Source organism: Amphimedon queenslandica, unplaced genomic scaffold (genome assembly GCF_000090795.2).
Source record: "Amphimedon queenslandica unplaced genomic scaffold, v1.1 AMPQUscaffold_13196, whole genome shotgun sequence".
In the NCBI taxonomy this organism is placed as follows: Eukaryota; Metazoa; Porifera; class Demospongiae; order Haplosclerida; family Niphatidae; genus Amphimedon; species Amphimedon queenslandica.
Window position 1 is genome coordinate 7,739 of NW_003546568.1, and position 10,713 is coordinate 18,451.

Sequence of the window (10,713 nt, forward strand, 5' to 3'; positions counted from 1 at the left end):
GAATTTGTGTCGTGAGAGAAGGAGTTTCATTTTTTATTTTTGTTGGTATGAATAGTCAGTCGTTCCGGATCCTACTTGCTTGCCCTTGTTTTCATTACTTTTTTACTAACTTGCTCTAGAATCCTACTCAATCTTGTTTTATTTTATTTTTTATGTCTAAATTTTTAAAGTTGCTCCATAATCCCTGTACAGGTCACAGGCCAAAATGGCTATAGGAAAGAATTCTCAATTTTAATATTTTCTGATACATTGTACATGTGCTTATGTGTAGAAACTTTGATCTGTTTTATTGGTTTATTATTTTTAGGATTATTAAACAGCAATAAAGCATCCAATGGATTATTCCACAGTCCAGGATAAACTGGTGAAAGGATCATATGAAACTTGTAGCAAGACATGAACCTTACCTGTTGCACTCTTATCACTTCTATACATAGTCTACTTGTGATGTTAGCAACTATTCCATAGCATAATATCTTACACTTGATCTTTCCTATTTAGACTAATTTCTATTTAGACATGAATGTAAAACCATTATAATGGCTTCTGTTGCTACAGCCAGCTTCCTGACTAAAGACCATGTCACCATGATGTGTATCCATTAAATTTGTTACTTTATAAAAGATGTCTTAGACCTGTAGAGATATGCATTTTCAGAATATTTTTTCATGTGCTTTTGTTTTTTGTAACTATAGCATTTGACAATGCTATAACACAAGTAATAAGTAACAGTAGCTTTATAGTCACACATATAGTTTTAATTAACTACAAAACGATGGGAATGATGTATGATTATATACATCACTTTACACATTAACTGCTGCAGCTTTTATTTCTTCATATGCTGGACTATTATTAATGACTGCTCCTGCCCTGCTTTGTCTTATCTGGATTACTATTGATCGTTAAACTGGTATGCTTCATTAGATGCAGTAGGTACATCTTGTTGTTGCAGTGAGGCAGTCCCTGTAATTAATGGTTAAATAGTAAACACCATAAGCTATTACATTTACTATATGCTTTCCTCTTGTATATAATGGCTAAAAAACTGATACTGTGAAACATATCATTAGTATTATGATGACTGTACTCAAGAATAGCATAATTACTATTATAATAACATTCAATTGTTGATACCAGACATGGGGTCAAGCACTATGAAATGTGCTTAAACACAAACACAAGCACTTAAATGTGTTAGAAGTACCAGCACAAGCACAATCTATAGCTTTAACATAAGTGCTTAAGTACAAGAACAAGCATTTTTCAGAGTGCTTAATTACATTAATAAGTACTAGATATTCAATAAGTGTAAGAATAAAGTAAAGTTACAATTATAGTTAATTTACTGTTGCATCTAATAAACACTAACTCTGTGAATTGTTCATAATAAATGGAAACAGCAGAGAGCTTTGGAGTGATACCACTAATGGTGATGCCATTACCATTCTTCAAGCTAACAACTATCACACAATGTGCTACGAAATTTGTATACTACTGTACCACTACATGTGTACATGTACATGTTGTGGTACATGTACATGTACATGTTACATGTAGATGTAGATGTACGTACATGTACATGTACATGTAGTGGTACATGTACATGATATCGACATTTAAATGTACATGTAGATGTAGATGTAGATGTACATGTACATGTACATCTACATGTACATGTACATGTACATGTACACTATTTGTGTGTAATTTTTGCTGTGCTTAAAAGCACTTTTGTCAATTTGTAAAAGTAATTAAGTACAAGTACAAAGCACATAGATTATATTGAAAAGGTACTTGTAAGCAGCATTAAGTACTTAGAAAGCTGTGCTTATTTGTACTTAAGTACAAGCACCAAGTGCTTGACCCCATGCCTGGTTGATACATAAACTGATCAATGCAACTAACCTATACTTGTCGAATCAGTTGTGATAGTGGGGAATGATTGGGTAGTAGTAGTAGTAGTAATAGTTGTAGTGAGATTAGAAGTCATAGTAGCCTAGGATAATGAGAATATGTACCTGTTAATGTAATACAGTGTACATGTAATGTAAACACATACTAAATACTAGTATAAATGGTTCACTACTACCAGCCTCACTACTAAATACAATACTGATATTACACTGTTGATACTGAGGTACTGATATTATTCCTGTTATGTTATTTGGTTGTTTACTATACTCTATTAAGTATACACCAGACATGGGGTCAAGCACTATGAAATATACTTAAACACAAACACAAGCACTGAAATGTGTTAAAAGCACCAGCACAAGCACAATCCCTAGCTTTAACATAAGTGCTTAAGTACAAGAACAAGCATTCTCCAGAGTGCTTAAGTACATTAATAAGTACTAGATATTCACTAAGTGTAACAATAAAGTAAATTACAATTATAGTTGTTCACTGTACATGTACATGCACTAAGTCATTTAATTTACTACTGCATCTAATAAACACTAACTCTGTGAATTGTTCATAATAAATGAAAACAGCAGAGAGCTTTGGAGTGATACCACTAATGGTGATGCCATTACTGTTCTTCAAGCTAACACACAATCACACAATGTACTACTAAACTTGTATACTACTGTACCACTACATGTACATGTACATGTACATGTAGTGGAAATTATTGGACTGAGTAACGACTAAATGTACATGTACATGTAGTGGTACATGTACATGACATCGACATGTAGATGTACATGTAAATGTACCATGTAGATGTACATGTACATGTACACTATTCGTGTGTAATTTTTCCTCTGCTTAAAAGCACTTTTGTAAATTTGTATAAGTAATTAAGTACAAGTACAAAGCACATTGATTATATTGAAAAGGTACTTGTAAGCAGCACTAAGTACTTTGAAAGCTGTGCTTATTTGTGCTTAAGTACAAGCACCAAGTGCTTGACCCCATGCCTGCTATACACAAGACCAGTATCACTGCAGTGTGTAGTATCTGCAGGACTATTGGGGGCTTCACCAGTACACTCTATAGTATCACTGACCTAATGGAGGATTTTGTTGAGTAATATTTTTTGATACATATACTTGTACTTATGTTGCATAGAAAGTTTGAGCTGATACCAATCAAGTTTTGATTTTTTACTCTTTCTCCTTTCTTATTTTTCCTTCTTAGACCTGTTTAACAGGTTCATAGCTCATGCCCTTCTTTTTTGTGTGATAATAGACATACTCTCTCACTCCTATGCACTACTTTAAAGACTCTCTAACGATTAATGACATATAGACCTTTCCTATTTAATTTTAAACGTAAAAAAGGAGTGAGCCCATAAGCAACCAATATTCATTTAATAATGATAGCTACATAATTATAATGAAAGGGACGAGTAGTGACAAATACACCAAATTAAAAGCAGCTGTTTGTCACACATTGTAAATTATTTATTAATAGTATCATACATTCTTTCAGTTGGTTCAGTAGGAGCCTCTTGCACTATATCATATACTGAATTGCCTCTAATGATACTCTCATATGCAACATTAGCTTGTATCCCTCCAGCAGTAATTCCTCTTCCTGTTGCCTTTATAGTCTCATAAGCTATATTAGGATGAGTCACACTACCAATGGTGTCATATGCTTCATTTAGTGTTGTGTTGTATTCTTTTATCATTGGGTTTATTGCTGATGCTGTATGATGAACAACAGTGTTATCATCTATAATTATAAAACAAGTATTGTTGTTATTCTACCTTTGTTGTTTCTCTTTTTTCTTTTTGTAATACACAAACCTACTATAATTGCAGTAATAATAACAATTATTATTATCATTACTACTGTGGCAACACTACTCAATGTTACTGTAAGGACTGATGGACCACTTCCTGCTGATGATGTGGTCACAAGATTATTGTAATTTGTAGAAGAAAAAAGTAAAGAGAAGGAAAAAGAGGAAGACATATGCATATCACTATCAACTATATGAAAGGAAACGGTAAAGAGAACAGTATATAATGTATATGTACCAAATGAAGCTGTAGTAGTTGCTGGTGATGATACAGACATTGAAGTCACATTTATTATGTTGGTATTAATCCTGTGTATAGTTATTAATGATGGTATATTGATAGCAGTATTGTTGAACAACCCTTCTTCATAGCTTAATGCATCCAGTATTGATATACTGTATACTCCATTAGGTAGAGTACTGATACAATCACTAGCTATTGTATCATGTAGGGATTTCACTATCTTGTGATATACTTCTCCTGTTGCATTGATAGGATGAAATACAGCATAGCAACCAGTCGATGGGGAGTTTTGTTTAAACTGACACTCAAGGCAAACTGTCGTATCATTGACTGATAATATAGCAGCTGTAATGACATGATATGTACCTGTGAGGACAGTTATTATTATTAGTTCAACAAGTTCCACTTACTTATATTGAAAGTAAACTTAGTAGTTTTAGTATTATTAATGGACATACTGATACCATAAATGGCACTGCATTCTAAAGCATTTGTTATATTAATAGTAACATTAACATTATCTGTATCTTCAGTAGTAACAGTACAGTTATTAGTAACAGGAGCTACCAACGAACAATGATACTCTTTGCTTTCATTTATAGCTAATGAAACAGATTGAGGTGCTGTACCTTTACATGACATATTGTACTATGATAATAACAAAAGTATTATTTATGTTCATACTTATTTTTTATGTTACCTGAAATTCAATATAAACTTGCAATGTTCCATTATTATATTCTTCTATAAGCAGTGGCGCTGTAACATTAGGAGCTACGGAAAATCTCAAGCTCAAATTTATGCATGCCACCACTTTACCTTGATATAAGATGATATCTGAGAGTGTACTGATATTACCAGCACCAACAATATTCCATGGTGTTATACTGATGTTGTAACTAATACAGTGATCATTAATATGTATATTGTATTGTGTATCAGTAATGTTAACTGATGTGTTGGTTGGTAATATTAGTATATTATAATGTAATATTGGTACTCCTGATAGTGTATATGGAGCTGTGTACTGTAATGACAGGACTGTACTGTTAATCTGTGTTACTGAAGCATGGGAAACTTCAGACAACAAACCTACTCATTTATTAGTTGCATAAGTAAACAAGTAAAGGAATTGGGAATGTCATCTGTAGCAAATGTATATACTTGTTACCTTGTACTAAGAGTTTTACAACTGAACTTCTAAGTGGAGGGTTTGTTTCGCAGCAATATATAAGACATTGTATGGCAGATTCATTAAATTCTACTGATGCTTGTATAGACATAGTATATAACTTGGTTCCGTTGGATAATGTATCAGGTCCAGTGTGGGATATGCCATTTTGGTAAGCAGAATTATCATTAACCTTCCACAACTGCCCTGTACAGTCATGGCATGCACAATGAAATACAGCAGTGGAGTCAAGACTTGCATTGACTGCTTGAGGTGAGACAACAAAAACTACATGTAGTACAATAGCAAAATGAATTTAGTCTGACTAAGTACTTACTGGCATTTCCTTTCACTAGATAAGTAGTTTGAATTAGAACAATTACTGTAGGTATAATCATGAATGTCACAGCAGCCAATGATAGATCTAGTGCCAACATCATGAATCAGTTAATTCAGTTGAAGGCGTGCATGGCCTTATATAGTATTCATTATGATGTTGTTGATTCAGACCTATCAAAGGGGTGTCACTTGCATTATACATAGGTGTAGGAATGATTCGAAAGTTAGGGTGGGTGGCTCAATGTTAAAAAGCATGTGAACATTGGGGGGGGTTAACTGGTTAAGCCCCTTCCTGCTGAAACTTGGGGGGGTGGCTTCAGCCACCCTTAGCCTGTCCCCCCTTTCCTACGCATCTGTGGTTTGTGGTTTCAGTTTGACAGTTTCACCTGTGACCAGGAATCTGGGATCAAAATGAAAATCAAGGCATCAAGAGCTTGAAAAAATAGACATCAAGAGATCAAGACTTGCTGCCACGGTGCATGGCGTAAATCAGTTCAACGTGGATGGCAAAGTGAATCATGGCCTAGGAACCAGTGTTTGTTTGTTTGTTTTTTACTTTATCTGTTATTATTATCTAATTATTATCATATATTCATTCCTCATGTCTCTTATAATTATTATACCCGTTATATACTTTTAATTTTTATTATTATTCAGCAAATTACTATTACCAGTATTATTTATTTGTTCCACCAATTATTTACAATCATAATTTTACTATTAGCATTTTTATTAATTTAGGGTGTCAGCAGGGCTTACCGGCACCATCTAATTAGTATACCTCCGTATACGGTCGTTTTTGCCTAATTAACTTCATAGTTTTTAGTGGGTTAGATACTATATACCCCTGGATATGAAACTCCTTTATGCACACATATAAAATCCCATAAGGAAACGTCATAAACATCACATCCGGCTGTCCTCACCCGTGTTTCGCTGCATTCATGGTGCCAGGGTAAGTAAAACAATCACAGTAGCCTATTCGTTTGTTAAAGTAGCTGAATGATCCCGGGCCTCAGACTGAGGACTTTGCAAAGCCTTTATAATGCTCATAAACGATAGTTTGAGCGGTGCATATTTTAATTCTACAATGGATGTCATAGCCTACTTGTTGTGTACATTTCACTCAAGCCACTTTTTTTAGCTTAACTCTGTTGAATTAGGCCAACATTTTTATTGTACTGATAGGTTATTGTTTACTAGTTGTAGTGGGGCTATTATTTAGAGTTTGTGTTAAGTAAAAGAGCTGTTATTTTCTAAATCTTGGTTTTTCAAGCCCCACCTTTCTAGCCAATTTTTCTTTGTAATACTTGACTTAATTGGAACTTTTTCTATATGGTTTTGTAGCTTGAGAATAGGTAGTTGTAGTGGGCCTATAAATAGTTCTCAAAAGGAGAGTATTTTTAGTTTTGGTGCAATTGTGTTGTCAAAATCATCATTTTTAGGTGACAAGAGATGGGAAAGTCATGCATCGGTAGACTGCATATACTAAAAGAAAAGGAAAGTTTCAGCAATTATATTGCATGATAAATGTCAAGTTTTATTGTATTATTGTACATAAAATCACACTTATTAGCAATAATAATACTTTTTATCATTGTTTTATTTTTATTCTGAATGAAAAACGCAATATGACGTATTTCCGGTGAAACAAGCCTCAGAACATCCGGTCAGGCCGTGTTTCATATCCAGGGGTATATAGTATCTATGGTTAGACTTTAAAGAAAATAGGTCTGATATAGTAACACTCACACAGCTCACAGGCTCCTGTCATCGTCTTTGCATTAGGCAGCTCAGTCATAGGTAAGTAGATATTACCCTTTAGCTGCATAGTGTCTGTCATTGCATAATGATCAAAGAAATTGCCTGACATTGGGGTTCATACCATTGGCACTTTCATTTTGTGGTGATGCAAATAATAGTAATGTACACGTAGATAATTGTTTAATTGTATTTATGAATTAATTGCATTAATTATTGAATCATCAAACCCATTGCGGCATGAATTGCCAGAGATCCCTGGCAAACATCTTATTGTTTTGACCCCAGTACAGTAATTGTGATAATGCTTGGGTCTCATACAGTGTAACTGTAGTGTACCTGTATCAGTATAGCTTTGCCTATAATCTTGTACCTTTGCAGAAAAAATATTTAGGCCTTGCCAGTGTTCATTGAGTAGTAAAACTTGAAAAATGTAAGTTTGTTTTTACGATGTTGTGATAGTTTAAGTTTTTGTATTGCATGTCAATTAGCAGAGCATGGAAATGTTATTGGACTCGCCACGCTTGCATAGGCGGGTACTAAGCAGTTGGGTTGTCATTCTGTCCACACAGTTTAATTGATTTGTAAAAAAATTATCTTTTTGTCTGAGCAGTCTAGAGCTCTATTTCTTCTTCTAGCAACAGATAAAGTTGCTTTCTTTCATCTAGTTATGCTCTTGTAGCATCCCGTGGCACCAAAAGCTGTGAACTGCTAAACCAGGGGACCTCTCTCCAAGTGAGAGCTCGTGTTTCACTCTACAGGGCTGAGATTTGCTTCAGAGGTAGAAAATTCCATCTAACAAAAAGAAAAAGAACGATTTTATCCTAACTTTGTTGTTTGTGAATTACAGTTGCTCAAAGTTTGTGATTTAGCCTCTTTGAGAATTTTTTAGGCAGCACTGGGGAAAGCAGGAGCAACCAAACTCTCTCAGTCTCTTTTAAATATCTAGAAAAATTTTCTGTGCCAACTCTTTCTTGGAATAGAGCTTCAGATGCTAAAATAATTTTCAGCTTTTCTTCTTTCTCCTACCCATGTGCCATGATTTAGCTAGTTTTTGACCACACCCATAGCTTATTTTAATTATCATTATAACTATGCAGTCAATAATAATTTTTATCAAGTTGCTTAAAATATCACAGTACAAGTACTACATATCACTCAGGGGAATTCCAGCAGGCAAGTCCATTGCACCATAGTGCTTCATTACAATTGTATTCCCAAAGTGTCTTGCCTACATGTATGGTAGTAATTATAATTGTAAACAAGGTGAAGTTTTTTGCATGTACATGAATGGTCTCAGGCTTGATATACAATACACGTATGTCCTTGAGGTTCCACACTCCGTGTTAATCATGTAGTCTAAACAGGGTTCCCCACAAAGCATGCTAAGTGAGCTAAACAGCATGAGCTACATGACATTTGCAACAACTTCAAAAATTTATTTAAAAATTTAACTTTGATTGGAATCAGCTCAAAATTTCTACGCAACATAAGTACATGTATGTGTATCACAAAACATTGTAAAATTGATAAAATTCCCTCTTTGTATTTTTGATGAAATTTGGTGAATGTTGCTGCACTATACACAGGGTGTTTTGCTCAATTTTTGAGCAACTTTTAAAATTGTCTAAATTGGCTCAAATTTTCTATACAACATAAGTACATGTATATGCATCAAAAACATAATAAAATCAAAGAGTTCTCTCCTTATCATTTTTGATAAAATTTTGGGCAACTTGACGATCCATTGACAAAAAGCTTTATGAGCACTATGCCAAAACCTTGTGAGGAACCCTGACTCTAAGTATTATTTGCAATGTTATGCTTATAATAAACAGTTCTTTCTTTCCCAATACATGTATCTATTGTTAATAGGTACTGCATATTTCTGTCTTCTTATGTTTGTGTTCCTTGACTCCTGTCCTTGTGCATCTTTGTCCTCTTTCTCTCTTTTGCCTTTCTCTTTTATGTAGTAAAATAGCATGTTGCCTATGTAGGAGATGAAGAAAAGTATTATGATTGATCTAATTTTCTGGCTTTTTTTGGTTTTGGAATCATTTCACTACGCATGGTCTTGTGGTTAGTTCAGTTCTGACAAACTTTTATGACTGACTCATGGGTATTGTTTCACACACATCTAGAAATTACAATAGAACCTAATGGAACAAGATCATTTTTGCTTGGTGACTATTTTAACTTCATATGCTACGCAAATGATAACTGCAGCTACTTCAAGATGTCCGTGTATGAAAACGGAAAAGAAGGCGGAAATTTTTCTGAAACATGGTGTTCATCATATCAACCCAATTTTTCAAATTGCTCTGGTTACATGAGCATTAAAGAAAATTTCTTAGATCTAAAGTGTGTTGGCTACAAAAGTGATCAAAATCATACACGTGTTTATTCAACTACCTTACTTTTACAAGTTCAAGGTAATTATGTTTCAACTTTGTATAATTGATGCTTTACATCTACATGCATTGTTTAATATAATAGAAACTCTTGCATCAGTGACTGGTAATTTGGTAGTGAGGTTAGGAGATAATTCAACACTTAACATTAGCTGGAGTCCTGTTTTTGCTTATCAAGGATTAGGCGTCTATTACGATATCACTTTTAATGAAACTGTTCATACAACGAGTGATACTAATATAGTACTTCCTACATTGGAAATGGATGAATGTCAGTTTGCTAGTATCTTTATAAAACCTTTTATTAAAACGACTGATCAGGCACTTAATGGTACCACTAAACAATGGAATATATCAATAGCAAGTGAGTCATGACAATTATTTTTCATTAATTATAGCTGCTATTATTGTAGCTCCTCCAATGATTGGTAATTCAAACTATACCTTGATGATGAGGAAAAACAAATCTGTTGTAATAGATGTACTTGTCAAGTTTAATGTGAGTTTGACTATAGATATACATTAATTTATTATTTTAAAACTAAATGATTTATAGTTAACAGATTGTGATTGTCCTGGCAGAACAAATGGAGTTGTTCTTATTTTGAAGAATGATACCTTCTCATACTTCAGTGCTGCACCACTAATACTTAATACAGCAGATACTTGTTATGGTGTTACAACTTTAAAATTGCCACCTTGTATCAGCTTTGAGTCTAAAATAATTCTTAAAAATGAAGTTGGGAGTAATGATGGGAAAGAAATGTTTATAGGTATGTTCCTAATTGTCAAATGTATTAATGAATGACACCAAAGTTCATGAATATTGTTTTTAGAATAACATTTAAAATTAATTTTTAACAGATATGAATCCATTGAAAGATGTCAATTATACTAATGGATCTATTATATGCTATTTTACTGACGAGGTTATGATTGCTAATAACTACTCAACTGGTTGTGTAGTATATTATGCTAATATGAGTCAACCGGCGTATGCAATGAGAGATAATGATAATTCAACTGCTAC